The sequence below is a fragment of the Chelonoidis abingdonii genome, chromosome 19 (assembly GCF_003597395.2).
Source record: "Chelonoidis abingdonii isolate Lonesome George chromosome 19, CheloAbing_2.0, whole genome shotgun sequence".
NCBI classification, from domain to species: domain Eukaryota; kingdom Metazoa; phylum Chordata; order Testudines; family Testudinidae; genus Chelonoidis; species Chelonoidis abingdonii.
The window spans coordinates 29,130,673-29,147,204 of NC_133787.1; positions in this window are offsets into that span (position 1 = coordinate 29,130,673).

The window sequence follows — 16,532 nt, forward strand, 5'->3', positions numbered from 1 at the left end:
TGACTTTCTCCATTATTTATATTTTGACTCATGGTGAAAGCATTGAGGAATATACATAGTATTAATTTTTGGTTGAAGTAGCTTTTATACTACTGCCATTTCTTACAAAACCATGTGTATATAACATTGAGTTCAATACAAGCAGAATTTTGTAAAGGGTCTGAGCTTCCCTTTACAATTAAAATCCTAAACAGTTAAGTCTAATTTGTTGTTTGTTTTATATAGAGTCACTTCAACTCTAGAAAACAAGAGACACAATTCAAACCAGTAACATGCAAACATTTCAGAATCAAATGAAGATTCATATTCATAAAACATATTAGAAACCAAGCTGAGGACATACATAAGGTCTCCTACCTCATTCTTATGTAATCTGAGCCCTGTTTCAGGAAAGTGTCTCTATTCAGAAAAGCACTTAAGGAAATACTTAACTTTAAGCATGTGCCTGAGTCCCATTCAAATCACTGTTCACCTAGTTGTAACCTAACAACCTGGATATCCCTTGTGCAATGGGGACCTGGGACATCTAGAGTTGAAACAATGAGCATAAACTGCCCCATCGAAAAGATCCAGTTTTGTTAAACCAAAGGCTGTAGCTGATTCATAAACCACTATGTGGTGCAGCTACTAGAGGGAAACAGAACTATGCCGGTTATACATGCAACTAATACAACTATGCCAATGTTTCAGGTCAGGGATCATATTATATCTGTGTTTGGACAGCACTCTGTTCTGTGGGCCCCAGTCTTGAGCAGAACCTTTGGATACTACTAGAATATAAATATTTACTACTATTACTACTAAGCTGAAACATAAATTCACCAGCTTTCAAGAGTGACTAGTGGTTCAGATCCCTCAATTTCTGGGTGTTCGAGTTGAGATACCTCTAAGGAGCCAGGTTTTGAGAAAGTGCTGAGACCCTGTCCTCTGAAAATCAGGCCCTTTCAACGTCCCAAATTGGGGATCTAAAAATAGGCCCCCAAATCACCAGTACCTTTGAAGAACTTAGCCAATGAAAATTGTCCATGATCCTACCCTGTAAAGTCCCCTTTTCCCATCACTGTCTAAATGTTCACTATCTTCAATACTTAGCATGGCCGTCTCAGTGTAATATTTGAGTCCCGCTCTCATTTTCTCTGCACATCCAGGCTACTCCTCCCCCCTCCAATAAAAGTCCCTCTTTTGCAACATCTACAGAATCTTTCCATGTCCCTCCAACTTTGTTGTTAAAAGAACTAGTCCAGGGTTTTATCATATCTTGCCTAAAGTACTGCAACTTCTTAATTTCCACCTCCCAGCTTCTCATACTGATCACCTTTAGTCCTTCCAATGCGCTACTGCTAAAAGCCTCTCCCTTTCCCACTGTCTGACCATTTACCTCTTCTCTGCCACTGAGGGTTGCCAACTTTCTATTGATACAAAACCAAACAGCCTAGCCTCACTCTTTCCATGACCACCACCCCCCCCGATCTGCCCTTTCCCCAAGGCCCTGCCCCCCCACTCACTACATTCCCCCTTTCTCAGTGGCTCACTTTCCCCCACCCTCACTCACTTTCATTGGCCTAGGGCAGAGGGCTGGGATGCAGGAGGGGATGAGGGCTCTAAATGGGGGTGCAGGGTCTGGGGTGGGGCTGGGGTTTGAGGTGCAGGAAGGGGCTCCAGGCTGGGGGGGGTAGGGCCAAGGGATTCAGAATGTGAAAGGAGGCTGTGGGTTGAGGGTTGCATAAGCCATGCAAGGGGAGGTTGCTTGTACCCTCTGTCACCTTTCTCCATTGTCCACTGGCATAAAAGGCAGGCAGAATTTGGCCATAAGTAGTTTTTAACATCATTCATCATGTCACTGTAACAGCAAAGTTAAACAATACGTTAATATCCTCACTGGCAAATTTAGAGACATCCTTCAGTATGATTTAGTCCTAAAAGCAATGCAAGGCAGGATTAACTTTGTCAGTCTTCAGAAGAAGGAGAATATGATTTCTAATGTGCTCTTGGTGAGGGGAAAGAGGAAAGCAAGCATACTGCATGTTACAATGACTTGACAGCTGTTAGTTAAACAATACAACATTAATTTTAACGTTTTTGCACATGGCTGGGTGAGAATCCCTTAATCCCAGTCCCCATTTTACTTTTGCCTCATTGTTTCTGTCTTCTTTTGTATCACTTATGATAATCAGTTTCTGCTGCATACTCCCTTTCACCTTATTATTGTTATAAAACTAAGGTACTAGGTTAATTCAGACTCGCTTCCCTGGGGTACATTAAGATGGATTTAAGTACTTTATTATGACAGTCTGACTTCAAAAGCTGCTTTATCAGTTACTACCAGAGAGAGACCCATCCATGACAGGAGTAAACTAACCATAAATTCTCATATTCTATATGCTGAGTGACTTTCAAAAGGAGAACTATTGATTTTGTCATTTATGAATGGATTTAGTCAAATTAGCCTTTTTATTGTACACAGTAAGACAGCATATGTGATTAGGAATTAGAGGATAAAACTATGTGGAACAAATTGAACTGCCTTTTTTGGGTTCCTCAGCACAAATTCAATAAGCTTTAGTTATGCCACCCCGATCTTTTTGTTCCTGACTTACTGCTCTCCATATTTTGATTATCTTCAAAGTAATGAAAAGGTGGCCTCTCTCTTCAAGAGGTACTCTGCTCTCCAGAAGACAGGCTCTGATGTCTTTACCTTTGAAAAAGCTAACAACTTGTTTGCTAAAATGGCATGAATATTTAAAGACACCCTGGAAATATTACAAAGAAGGTAGAATAAAATAATAATCAGATATAATTACTGTCAGCAATAAATTAGAATAGCACAATAAGTGTGATGCCTCAGAAGACATAAACTGTTTAGAAGCACAGTACGTGTAATGCTGCTGCACTCTCTGAACATTTCCAAATACCACAAGCACCCGATAGAGTTTGGGTACTTTTTCCTGAAGAGCCACCCCAAGCGGTACTTTCAGCATTTCTGCCGCAGCGCTGGAAACAGAATGGCTGTCACTGTTGTCCTGATTTTCAGACCCTATCATTCCCTGTTTGTATGAAATGGACCAACACTTGACAGAATAGTCACATACAAAACCAGTTTGTCCAAATGGGGTTTGCACATGAAAATTCTATTGCCTGTGTATTTGGGGGTTGGTACCCCAAAATGCATGAAATAATGTGCATACATTAAGATGCCTCACTGAAAAGATGCAATATTGTAATAGGATCATATATCAGCCCAGCTTTAGGCAAGTAGGTCTCTCTTTTTTGATGTCCCATATAAAAGAGTTCTGCCCTGTTACTGGTACATTACGCCACAGCAAATTTTCTCTGAGCTTGGAGTATAAGAAAGGCTAAACTGTTTTCTATTTTTACTAGCTCTCATTGAGAATCACTATGCTACTCTTTTAACACTTCTTTGACGTCTCTTACTTAATATGCTAAATGTAACATGACTACTACCAGCAGCAGCAGTATGTACATACATAGTATTTTCCATCAAAGGATCTCAAAATGCTTTAATGGATCTGGTTAGAAAATTACAACCAAAAGAAAAAAAATGACAAACAAAAAGGACAACAAAATCATAAATTTTGTTTTTCGTTTTCTGACCAAACATTTAGTAGAGATTGTATCCCAGTTTCACAGATGTGGAAATGGAGACCAGAGTTAAAGCCATTTTCCAACATGAGGGTGTACATTTAGATGTACATTTAGATGTGAAGGTGTTGAGGTGTTGGTGCTCAATCACCTATAGCAGGGGTCGGCAACCTTTCAGAAGTGCTGTGCCGTGTCTTCATTTATTCACTCTGATTTAAGGTTTTGCGTGCCAGTAATATATTTTAACATTTTTAGAAGGTCTCTTTCTCTAAGTCTATAATATATAACTAAACTATTGTTGTATGTATAGTAAATAAGGTTTTAAAAATGCTTAAGAAGCTTCATTTAAAATTAAATTAAAATGCAGAGCCCCCCGGACCGGTGGCCAGGACCCGGACAGTGTGAGTGCCACTGGAAATCAGCTCACTTGCCATCCTCGGCATATGTGCCATAGGTTGCCTACCCCTGACCTATGGTAATCAGGCCCACTGGGAGCTGTTGCGTACTCAGCCTCTCTGACAAACCCAGGACACTTATTTTGGAGCCTAACTTCAGGTACTCAAGTTTGATAGCACAAAGAATTACAACAAGTCTGTGACAGAGACAGGAATAGAACCCAGAAAGCTCCCATAGGTTCTATATCTTACATCTATAGCAAACCTGCCCTAAAATGTCAATAGCTATAATAATCTTCATTAGGAAAATACGTACGGAGTATGTCAAGACTAAATATGTCATATCTACTAGACTTATGATAAGATAAATGCGGTGCACTATTTTAATCTTAACTTGGATGAAAAGCTCTAAGATGTATGGGGAGCATCTGTTTCCACAAAATAATATTGCAATTCAGACACTGAAGTATCTAAATATCTTGATGCAATGGTCAGGGATACAAAATGGAGAGCAAAGGACATTCTTGCACCCCTGAAGTTTTTGTAGTGACTTGAATGATAATGGGATAAATGGCATTGACTCAGATGAATCTGAAGATGACCAAAAACAGTTATCATGGTGAACATAAATACAGAAGGGAACTGAATGTTTTCTTGGAGATAATTGTTCCATTAGGACCTGAGCTAGCATGAACTTTAAAAACTATGCTTTTAAGCACGTTTAAGTCTATCCCTATTCAATACATTACTTAAGCATATGTTTTATTATAAGGATATTATTGAGTCCCATGAAAATCATTGGAATTGAAGCACTTTCATAAAGTTAAGCCTTTTTAAGTGCTTTGCTAAATAGCTTTTCGGAGGCTTATAAGCTAACAGCAACAAGTCAATGTCCAGTGATTCTTCATGTCCATAACGTGTAACGTAAATATCTGTTTTGTTCATCACTGTTTCAACCTATGAATTGTCTAACATTAAGGCAACAAAACCTATCCCTGCCCTCATCCTTTATTATAAATGTAAAGTCATGTCTTGCTTATTGTATTTTTAACATTCAAATTCCATTACTCCAGATAGACATTCTAAAATAAGGCTCTAATGACTTCGAGATCCAAATTAATTATTGCAAAGCAATGAGGGAGAAAGTAGAGGGTGGAAAAAAATGTGTGTTGTAATGAAGTATTGAGCAATCTAACCAAAATTATGTAAGGATGTGACTTTGGTTGCTGCTACTTAAGAATGTTCCGTCGTCAATATAAATGAATGATTACATGGGAGGAGAGCGATTGCTTCAGTACTGAGTACAGCTGTTATTTATGTGATGTTATTTATAAGACTGATGTGCATAATGTTCTCCAGCCCTACTGTAAATTAGAACAAACTAGGAACATATTATCTAAGAACATTTGCAGTAAGACATTTTGGCAGTTTGGTGCCACAAATTTGTATAGGAAAGGAATGCTTCTTTTGCTGCTGACAAAAGCAGCATTTTTGCTACAGAAAACAAATATCTCTGACAATCCAGGGCTTGATTCTGCATATAATGAAGTTAGGAAGAGTGAAGACATTGACTTTAATGGGTGAAAGGTCAGGTCCCAGAAGAGAGCTATTATTAATGTGCCAGCAGGCAGACTGTGTAATATTAATTATGATATTATTAAACAATGACCCTGCAGAAACATAAATCATACAATTTCCAGCAATATCATCTGGGATAGCGCAGGCATTCGTGGGCCACATCTGTGTTTATGCAGTGGCAATTTTATTTTTCATTTTTCCTCCTGCTATTAACTAATAACGCAAGTAAAAATGTTCTAGCAAAGAAAGCAACCAGCTGCAAGCAAATATTATGTCCATTGGAAAGGGTGTGTGTGTTATTTTCATTTTCTAAACAGAGCAATATAGGGTTAGTAAAAAAAAATTCCTAAACCATTGAGAAGTAAGAAGTTAGACCAGGGGTGGGCAAACTTTTTGGCCCGAGGACCACATCAAGGAATAAAAATTGTATGGCGGGCCATGAACGCTCATAAAATTGGGATTGGGATGTGGGTGGGGGTGAGGGCTCTGGTTGGGAGTGTGGGCTCTGGGGTGGGGAGTTTAGGGTGTAGCAGGGTTCTCTGGACTCAAACCAAGGTATTTTGAGGGCAGAAGGGGGATCAGGGCTGAGGCAGGGGTGTGGGAAGGGGTGCAGGTCCAGCTGGGGGTGAGGCTGGAGATGGGGAGTTTGGGCTGCAGGAGGGTGCTCCGGGCTGGGATTGAGGAGTTGTAGAGAAGAAGGGGGATCAGGGCTGGGGCAGGGGGTTGGGGCATAGGGAGAGGCTTAGGGGTGCAGGATCCGAGCAGCACTTACCTCAAGTGGCTCCCAGAAGCAGTGGCATGTCTCTCTCTGGCTCCTATATGGAGGTATGGCCATATGGCTCTGCATGCTGCCCCATCCACAGACACCACCCCTGCAGCTCCCGTGACCCAGCACCGCGGCTGGAGCATGAGAGCAGCCCCTGACCCTGCACCACAGCCGGAGTGCCAGAGCAGTGCCATGCTGCAGCTTCCAGGAGCTGCATGTGCAGTCCCCGACCCAGCACCCCAGGTGGAGGGGGGCCGAGCCATGTGGTCTGGCCCTGGACCCAGTGCCCTGGTTGGAGAGCTGGAGCAAGACCGAGATGCTGGTGCGTCCCCTGACCCACTGCTCCATCTGGAGTGCTGGAGCAGGGCCAGGCCACGTGGTGAGGCCCCTGACCCCACTCCTCAGTGGGAGCTCGTGGGCCAGCTTAAAACAGCTCTGGCCCGTGGACCGTAGTTTTCCCACCCCTGATTTAGACAATGATTTGTATAAAATGTACATGCATACACACATATTGGGTGCCCTCAAAAATTAAACATTCACTATCCCATGCACTTATAGTATTGAGAAATATTCCTCTTCTTAGAATAGAAGATATCATGACATCAAAATCACAGCAGGATGGTAAAGGATGAGTTTTTAATAACACTCTCTTTATCTGTAGAATATCAATAGAATTATTATTCTATAATTAGGGGCTAAACTCTGCCATTCTTACACATTTTTATCTCAGTCTTTTCTTAGGTAACTTATATTTGGGTACTGATCAAACTCCATTGAAGCCAATAAAATATTTCTATTGTCTTTATTGAAAGTTAGGTTAGTCCTTTTGGGCCATCACTGTATTACTTCTAAGTTGCTTTTATTCTTGGAGAATCTCTGTCTTTCCTCAGTAGTGGAATTGGTGTTTCTGGATTCCTACCTTCAAATTAAACTTTTCTCTTTCACATGTTGCCTTTTTACACAAATTTATTATGTGGCTGCTAGTAGCAGAACACAGAGACATATGTGTGGGGCTTGTATATCCAAACGTTTACACAATGTAAGTCCTAGACAAAAGTAGCAAGGTTAAGACATTTAGCACACTCAGAACTGGTTATGTTTTACTATGGTACATGAAATTATGTGATTTCTGACATACAAGACACAAGAAAAGAGCATTCCTTGCCCAGGAAAAACAAACTGTCTCTAACATAGTATGATTTATTTATTTATTTTGTAAACGAGTTCAAGGCTTATTATAGAATGTCTGTGGGCATGCTTTGTGTTACTCATGTTGGAACCATAGCAAACAAAAATAATTATTGCTTCTTAATTAAGAGTAAACATGGATATGTATGTTATCTACAAGGATAGCTATGAGGCTGAAAACTACTAGATGTAATCTAAAATTAAGTGTTGAGATTAACCAAAAAGCCCCTAGACATTATCTTAATGTAGGACTACTTTTGATAATCTTGTTGTAAGGCTAAGATCAATGAAACCCTAAAGGAAGATTTAGTGATGCTGATAGGATTTTCTCCTTTTGATAGACAATGAGATGAAAAAAATATTAATTATAATTATTAATATTCAATTAATTATTGAAAAGTTTCTTGATTGCACTCTGATACTATATTTAATATCTTTTTTTTTTTATAAAGAACTATTAAATGACGCCTTTATTAACATGAGAAACAGTTTTTGCACTGTTAGCTCTACCCTTGATACCTGTGGAAACTAAACAAAGAAATATCCAAATCTGAATTTCAAAGAAATTAGATTTAGGCAAAACTTACTGCTAATGAACTTACTGAAACCCAGCTCAGCTGTGTGAACCTGACTAAAAGAAAATATCCAAATTCATTTGCATAACCAAATGTCCCCTTCTTTTAGTATGCAGTGTTGTTGTAGCCATGTGGGTCCCAGAATATTAGAGACACAAGGTGGGTGAGGTAATATCTTTTATTGGACCAACTTCTCTTGGTGAGAGACAAGCTTTCAAGCTTATACGGAGTTTACATAGACCTGAACATGAGCTTTGTGTAAGCTGAAAACTTTGTCTCTCTCACTAGCAGAAGCTGGTCCAATAAAAGATATTACCTCATCCATGTTGTTTTCCTTCTTTTAGTGGCATTTGCCCTTTACTGGAGAGTTAGGTAGTGCATTTTGTTTAATGGGCAATAGGGTATGGAGGACACAGGTCTATTATTACAATGCATAGGAAAAAAGAGCTCAATCCTTTGTTGAACTATGCTTGGCTCATCTGAGAGGGTGATGGAGAAAGGTGGCGGTTGGTCTCTTTTCACGTCTCTTGAACAGGAATCAGTCTGGAGCAAACATGGTCCTCGGAGTAACTTAGAGCAGCCTAAACCCCAACCCTTCCATGGGGAAAGGGGGAGTGGGTGGCATGGAACAAAATTCTCAGATGCCTCTTTCCAACTGAATATGTACTAACTGTATTTAATAGCAATATTTTTTATATGGAAGCTGTATTTGAACTATTAATTGTTATTTTTACTTCTAATTTCAGTAATAACAGATAATTATAATACAGGTATAGATTACAGATAGTTAATTACTAGTGATAAAAACAAATTCTCAACCTGTATTTACAATTACATGCAACTTTGTCCCTAGATAATGAAGTGAGACACAATGTTTTGCTCTTCTGGAAATATCTGTACAGTATCCAGGTGTTGGGGAAAAGGCCACTTAGATGATAGACAGCTACAATTCAATGGTTAAAGTAGAAAGAAGTGATGTGGATGGGAATCAGAAATAAATAGAGCAGGTAAGCATTGAATAAAAGACTAAGTAAGGAAAAAATAGTTGAAAGCAGGTTAAGAAGCCCATTAAGTACAAAGTTAAAGTTAAGTAGGCTATGGTTCATTAAAAAAAGATCTAGAAAGAGGACAAGGTGGGAGGTTTAAAATATGTCAAGATTGGAAAGTGGTATAAGGTCAATGAACATCATGAAAATGGGAAAAGGAATGTCTAACACGTATACACTATACAACACTTGTATGCTGCATATGTAAATTTATTGAGCATCAAACAAAAACATTAGCTGGAAATAGTTTGAGAGATGGTAGAAATTCCAGTGTTTAAACAGTTAAGTTTCCATTTTTTTTTCTGTATTAGGAATCTTGAAAGCTCTGCTAAAGGCTACAGCCAATGAGCTGCTTGCTCACATGGTGGAAACTGGCGTAGCTCCATTGTCAATCGAGATATGATAATTCCCACCAGATGAAGATTCTCAGAGAACGACTTCAAGGGAAGGTTGCTACTGGAAGATACATTGAAAACTTTAGGTCTTTGGGGACTTTGTCATCATTTTAAATGAGGATTTTTCTTCTCACTCTTCAGCATGAGTATTATAAGTCTATTCCAGCTTGTGAAGAAGGTCTAGTAGAAAAATGTTAAAATCCTTGTTAACATTGTGGGGCTTGTTCATCAGAAGGGATAAAGAATCCTCGGGAGTTCCTCTAGTCAGAAGATCAGTATCTTCACAATAAAGGTTATATTTTCTCAGAGGTTAATCAATGTTTGACCTTCTTTGCCCTTTAAGAATCTACCTTATACATTACATCTCCCAATTGACAGAGTCCACTTCACTAAAATTCAAGCAGAAAATGGAAAATTACATGGACATTGATAAAAGCTATTAGCTTCCTAAACAGTATGGTGATTTGTGGTCACATTCACAAGGATAAACTGATCATCGTGTCTGGGCTCAGGAAAAAAAATTCTCAAGGGCATAGTGGCAGGCCTCATGGGCTTTCCCCTCCCCTCCCCTCCCCTGCATAACACATCTTCCTCTGGAGCACTAAGAATCCATCATCACATGGGATTAAGTGAGACTATTTAACATAACATTTCCTTGCAGTTGCAGGGGGAATAAAGGGGTGGGGATGGTGGACTATCCCTATCATAGCCTTTTGCTTTTTCATTCAGTCTTTAAAATTGGGACAAGAGTAAGACATTCAAAAATTGAGAAACTGGTGGAGGGGAAAATGTGAGTTGCTGGGTTTACAGGTGGTGTTATGATTCAAGGTAAAGATGACCTCATGCTCTCATTCTCTTGCCCTTTCCAAGTGACAGGCCCGGATCAGTATTTCTTCACAATGGAGTCTCACAATTCAGACTACACACCCTCCCCCTCTTTTTTTTTTTTTTTTTTTACAAACCACATTACCTCAGGGTTAATTGGGATTAGACTCCGCTATAAACTTATCTCTGGAGCTGGTGACCAGAATGAAACTGCAGTGGCAAAGAAAACATCTTCAAAACAAAATCTGGTTGACTTAGCCATAGGAACATGACAGATAGAAAGAAAGGGATTAAAATAACAAAAGCCTAAATGGATATCATCTTTCCTAAACTTATCGTTTCCCTCATGCACTCGTATCTCCCTCCTGTTCTCCTGAGGAAGATGATGTAGCTTGTTTTTCTGCAGACCCTCTGTCTCCCTGACTCATCAGAGACTCTGCTTTTTAACTCTTTTCAAGACCTTCCCCTTCACCATTTGTGAGACCAGCCAGACCACCAATTCCACATCAATGGAGGTAAACTACAAAGAGATCTCTATAGCCATTGGTTTTGGTTGTGGCACATCTACCTGAATCTGATTCAATTCTTAGTTATCCTTTAGCTAACAACACAATAACCACCCAGTCCACAGATAAACATATAAAATTCATGAATTAATACAGATATCTCCCATGTTTCCACAGGTAGCATAAATCTTGCCATGTTTCAGGGTCCTATTTCAAACCTGAGACTCAGAGAATGCATCATTGAAAATTTCACTGATGTTCACAAAGGTGGACCCAGTTTAAATGATCCTGAGCTGATAAGACATTTCTTAAAATATATGGTGGTGTAAGTTTAACATGAAACCAGGCTACATTTTGCAGTCCATCCCCCAAAAACAAGTGTGAATCTTATGGGGTAGGTGAGTGGGTGTGAAGTGTTGAGGTGTACTAAATTCTGGAAGGAAGAAAAATTGAACTCATTTTGGCTACAAACATTGATCTAAGAAACATGACATCACAGCAAACTTGCAATCTCCAGCATTTCATAAACATTTGATTTATTTTTTTGTCTTGGCATCCCACCTTTGTTCACTCACTTGCAAAAGAAACATTCTGATAATGACAACAATGGTCTCATGTTTCAACAGTGACACTCATATAGATGAGAACTAATATTATAACCCGAGTGAGGTTTAGTTGCAGGAATAAGGTGACTGAGGCTGAATCAAGTGATAGTTTAGCAGCTCTTTTAAGGTATATGATATGTTTGTATATTTCTCAGTATGTGTAATGTCTTCCTGAGAGACTGGAATTTGTCTGAAGGAACCATTTCATGTCTCTCTTTGGTAAATAATGTATTTAAATAAGAGTTTTACAAATGTGTATTATGCACAGACTGTCTCTGAAAGAGCTACTTCCAGTCTAATGCTGAAATACCTATTTATAAATGTATTAAAAGGCATATTATAGACCAATAAAGTGAAATTGTTCTTCCTGGAGTGGTCCCAGGCTGTTGTGCAAATACATATTTAAGATGCAAACTGTCTATATTAAAAATGCATGCCAAAATGACTTGGGTAAAAGGCAAGTGCCACATATTGTTTTTAGTCCTGCAGTTTGCCTAATGCCTCTTATAAGATGCTGAGTGGCCTCAATTCCCACTTAGTTTGAACTGAATACACTCAGGACATGTATAGCCCCTTGTAGGATAGACCTATTGTTAACCAAGCAAAACAATAAAAATCTGTAAGAACCCAAAAGGATTGGGTCTTATTATGGATTAATTCTTTCAAGGAGAAATAAGAATGCTACGCTTTCTCTCCCTTTCTCCCTCTCTCTGTCACACACACCCATTTGATGTGCTCACACGCACTGTACAAAATAATAAATTGTAATGTATATAGAAAAATTAAATACAACACAAGCATTTTGCACTGAGACCTTGTGTGCTAGATTTCTGCCCAGAACAAATCAAAAGGATCGATTCAACTCTCTCTCTCCCCTTACCCCGCAGAATTGAGTTTAAAGTTCTATCTAACCACACACAGTTTGCCTCTGAAATATTATTTGATGCTACTTTTATGATCCAGAACCTGTGCTTTAAGTGTACAGTTGGTTTTGTTTTTTATTGGTTGCCGTTCAGGCAAGAAGAATGTCATAGGGTGGCAGACTTGTTTTGACTCCTGACTGTTTTATACAGTGACACACAGGCGTCGGGATTGGACGTGTATACATGTTATAATTTAATATGCATGTCCTCCCCTGATCAGTTGTTCTCACTGTGGTGCTTGGACTCAAGAACAGGACACTTTCACACGTAAACTTAGGGGAATACTCTTCCTATCTGCAGGTCAATTATCTCTGTTCCAAAGATACAAGAAAGAATGGATACATATATTTTGCCATTTTCAAAAGGAGGCGACTGAACATTTGTTTTAATAGGTTATGAGTTGATAATTCTGATTTAAATAAGGTCTGATTGGTTTAATAAAGTCAAATGAAGGTCTGATTTTCAGCCTGGCTTTAATCTATGCTCCTTTTTGTTGCATTACAATTTTGAGGCGTTAATTCATATTATTTCTACATCTGGCTAATTCAGCATTTCCCAGAGTTTTGAAATCAGATTCTCCTCCCCCCTACTCCTTTTAGGAAAATGAAACAAACTGTTTTCCCCCTAAGTCAACCTTGCCATGTGCTGCTGAAGGCCAGCCTGTCTTAATGTATACATCTTCCCCAGCTAGTCCTCATGCCTTCCAGGGATATGTTGTCCTACACTGTGGGAAATGCTAAACTAGGAAGTGAGCACAATCAGGTAATTAAACACATAAGACATCTGACTGTGGGTAAGAGGATGCCAGACTTTCAAAATAACAACAAATTCTATCCAGGCAATTAATTCCTATATTCTTGAAACTAATCCTGGTCTTACTGAAGGGAAAAAATCCCCATTTACTTTAATGGGATCAGAATTTGACCAGATATGAATATAACTCATGAGTAAAGGTTGGAGAATCAAGTCCTTAGTCTTTTGAGCCTTTGAGGGGTTCTCCTCAGTTGCACTAAATCTACACAAAGCTAACTGCAATTTAGCCAGCTGTGCTCTTTAGGGATATTTTCAAGCTGCAAATAGACACAGAAATCTTTGCCTTTGTTTTTGAGCAAAGTGGTTGGTCTTGAAAGCAATTTGACACATTTTATTCAGAGCAATTTGCGGTGACTAACATAAACAGTCGTGAAAACCTGGAGTGAAATACATCTGTGATCACTTGGGCAGGATGAAACATAATGATACATGGCTATTTGGGAAGACAATGGACATGCTAACCTATTCATTGGAGGTTAGAATTTAATATTATTCAGAGGAATCAGTGAAAACATTGGCTCTATTCCTATTTTAGACAGATGTGCTGGTATTGGAGAACATCCTTCTGTTCACTCCCTATTCTCAAGCAGAATCCTTTTTCAGAGGGGCTGTCTGCTTTTTTACTCTTGCTTTTATATACTTTATATGTAATACTCTCTCTATCCCTATGTCAGCCAAATTCTGAGGGATATTGAGTGACTGCCACTCACTGGCTGCAACAGGATTCACAGATGCTCAGCACCATGCTAATTTAACGCCATATATATTTACATCAGTATCATTGCCTGTTTTTTTCTTGCAAAAGGGAAAGTAATCGCCTTGAATAACTTATGAAGATCATTTTCTATTGTGTACATTCTGCAAAATATCATTGCCTCCCTTATATTGCAAAGAAAATTATCTATGGGACATTTGCATATTTCAACCAGCTAAGCCTCTTATATCTAGGATAGAAAACAGGCTTAGGGGAGGCGAGTCATATTTAAAAAGGGGAAGGAAACAGATTTTAGCTTTTAGATTTCAAAGGGGGAAGAAGAGAGCTAGAATCAAAATCCTGTACTTGCTTTCCTACGGCTGGAATAAATCTTCAAGAATGTCCATAATTTACCCATTAAGTTTTGGCTCTGGGGTTCATAAAGGGCCAGCCAAACCTTCCTACACCTCTCCTAGACCTGATTCCTCATTGTTCTCCACCTTGTGTGCTCGTTTACAACAGAGTAAAGTGGATGCAAAATGCTACTCTTCTGATTTGGTGGCATAGATTGCACTCACTTGGCACTGGTTTAGATAACAGCAAGGGGCAGGATAACAATAAATTGAGCCCATCATACATTTCTGCAGTTTAAAGACCAGGAGAGGAAAGGGGCTGTATAGAGTGTTTATTTGTTATACTCCTTGAGCAGTGCGCAGTTCAGCTTTGCTGGAGTACCCCCAGTAGGTACTGGGCAAGTTGAGGCAGGACATGGAAAGACTGGGGGAGGGGAGAGGATAGACAGGAAGATCCATATGTGCATGGATTTCCTGATCTTCCTCACCTGCAAGGAGCTGGGAATTCCCTAAATGGCTGCAGAGCTAGCTTTCACAATTGGGACTCCAAAGTCATCCTTTTCTGGAGGGGAATCCTTATCCCTAACTGATGCTCCTAGTTCAGTGTTTCTCAGACTAGGGTCACCGCTTGTGTAGGGAAAGCCCCTAGTGGGCAGGGCCGGTTTGTTTACCTGCCCCATTCGCAGATCCAGCCAGTTGTGGCTCCCACTGGCTGCGGATCACTGCTCCAGGCCAATGGGGGCTGCTGGAAGCGGCACCCAGTAAGTCCCTTGGGCTGCGCAGTTTCCTGCAGCCCCCATGGGCCAGTGGGAGCCATGGGTGGCTGGATCTGTGGATGAGGCAGGTAAACAAACCGGCCCAGCCTGCCAGGAGCTTTCCCCACACAAGTGGAGACCCCAGTTGTAGAAACACTGTACTCGTTAGTACCTGACTCAGGTACTGGGGAGAGGACCAAATTTTAGGTCCAGAGCACAGCACTAATAAACCAGAAAGAGTGATGTCTATGCCAATTACAGAGGGGGAGTGGAATCTCCCCACCCCCACAGTGGCAGAACCACTCTACGGTCATGAATACAGTCTCATGGATGCAGTCCCTTACTGCAATAGCTGCTGGGCTCTCCCTTTCCTGGCCTGGCCTGCCCATACCTGCTTGGTTGCAGAATGTCTCTTTGCAAGTGCCCTATATCCTTTCTCCCCTGCTCAGCACAACGGGATGGATTCTTCTGCATTATGGGCATTCCATTCCCATGAAGTGGGGAGATTAGAATTTGCCTTCTGCTGATAGATCTGATTCCTGACCGGGTGGGGTTGGACAAGGATGGCTGTATTGCAGAGGTGGAAGAGAAAGCACCAAGGTGGGAAGGAAGACCGCTGAGATGAAAGCATGCCTCCATTGTTCTGTAATGGCTTTCCATTCCCATCCTCTGTTCAGTAAAGGACAGTTGGATTCACAAGCCTGAAGCCTATTTTGCAAACAGAGACTCCATATTTATTTATTTATGTACCCGGCGATTCGTCTACCTGGTCTTGCACTGGAAAAAAAACACAAGTATGTAGATTCTATCACAGATGCATGTACATCCTTCCCTGCATTACATGCATGGTGTGCCCATGATTCACGGACTTTCCCACAAATGCTTGTATATTTTTGAGGTCATCACCCCCAAAAATACAAATGTGAATTATTCTGAGCCTGATTTACTGGAGTAGGTTGGGTACCTGTGGTTTTACTTTTAGTAAAATCTCATGACCAGAGGTAGTCATAAGGAAAATGGCATGTAGCATGTACTAGTCACAGCTCCATAAGGATGCCTGCTATAAGAATGGTCACTTATCAGAGCTGTCGTGCCCCATATTTAACGTGGAATTTGTCTTTTTTTTTTAAAGGGTTGGAGCAACATTTGGCAAGAATGATGAAAAGTTTTATCAGTTTCCACAATAACCTCAGATTTATCCAGGAAGTAAATGCTGGCAGCTTTTTGACACATGATAGTGTATGTTCTAAAGTAAATAATGAGCAAAATTGAGCAATGGACTGGATGCTTGGTTAGGGAAACTGGACCACTACGCTACCTATCAACGTGGACAGATGCAAAAGTGTCCTCATGGAAAGGAATTTTGACTTTTTACCAGTTTCACATTAAAGTAGAACAAAAATCTCTTTTCACTGCTGCAGTTTTACAAGTAAGCATAAAACAGTTAGGGGCTTACCCTAAAGCCTTAACCACTGTCATAAAAATTAGGGTGCCATCAAATATAGCAACATGCTT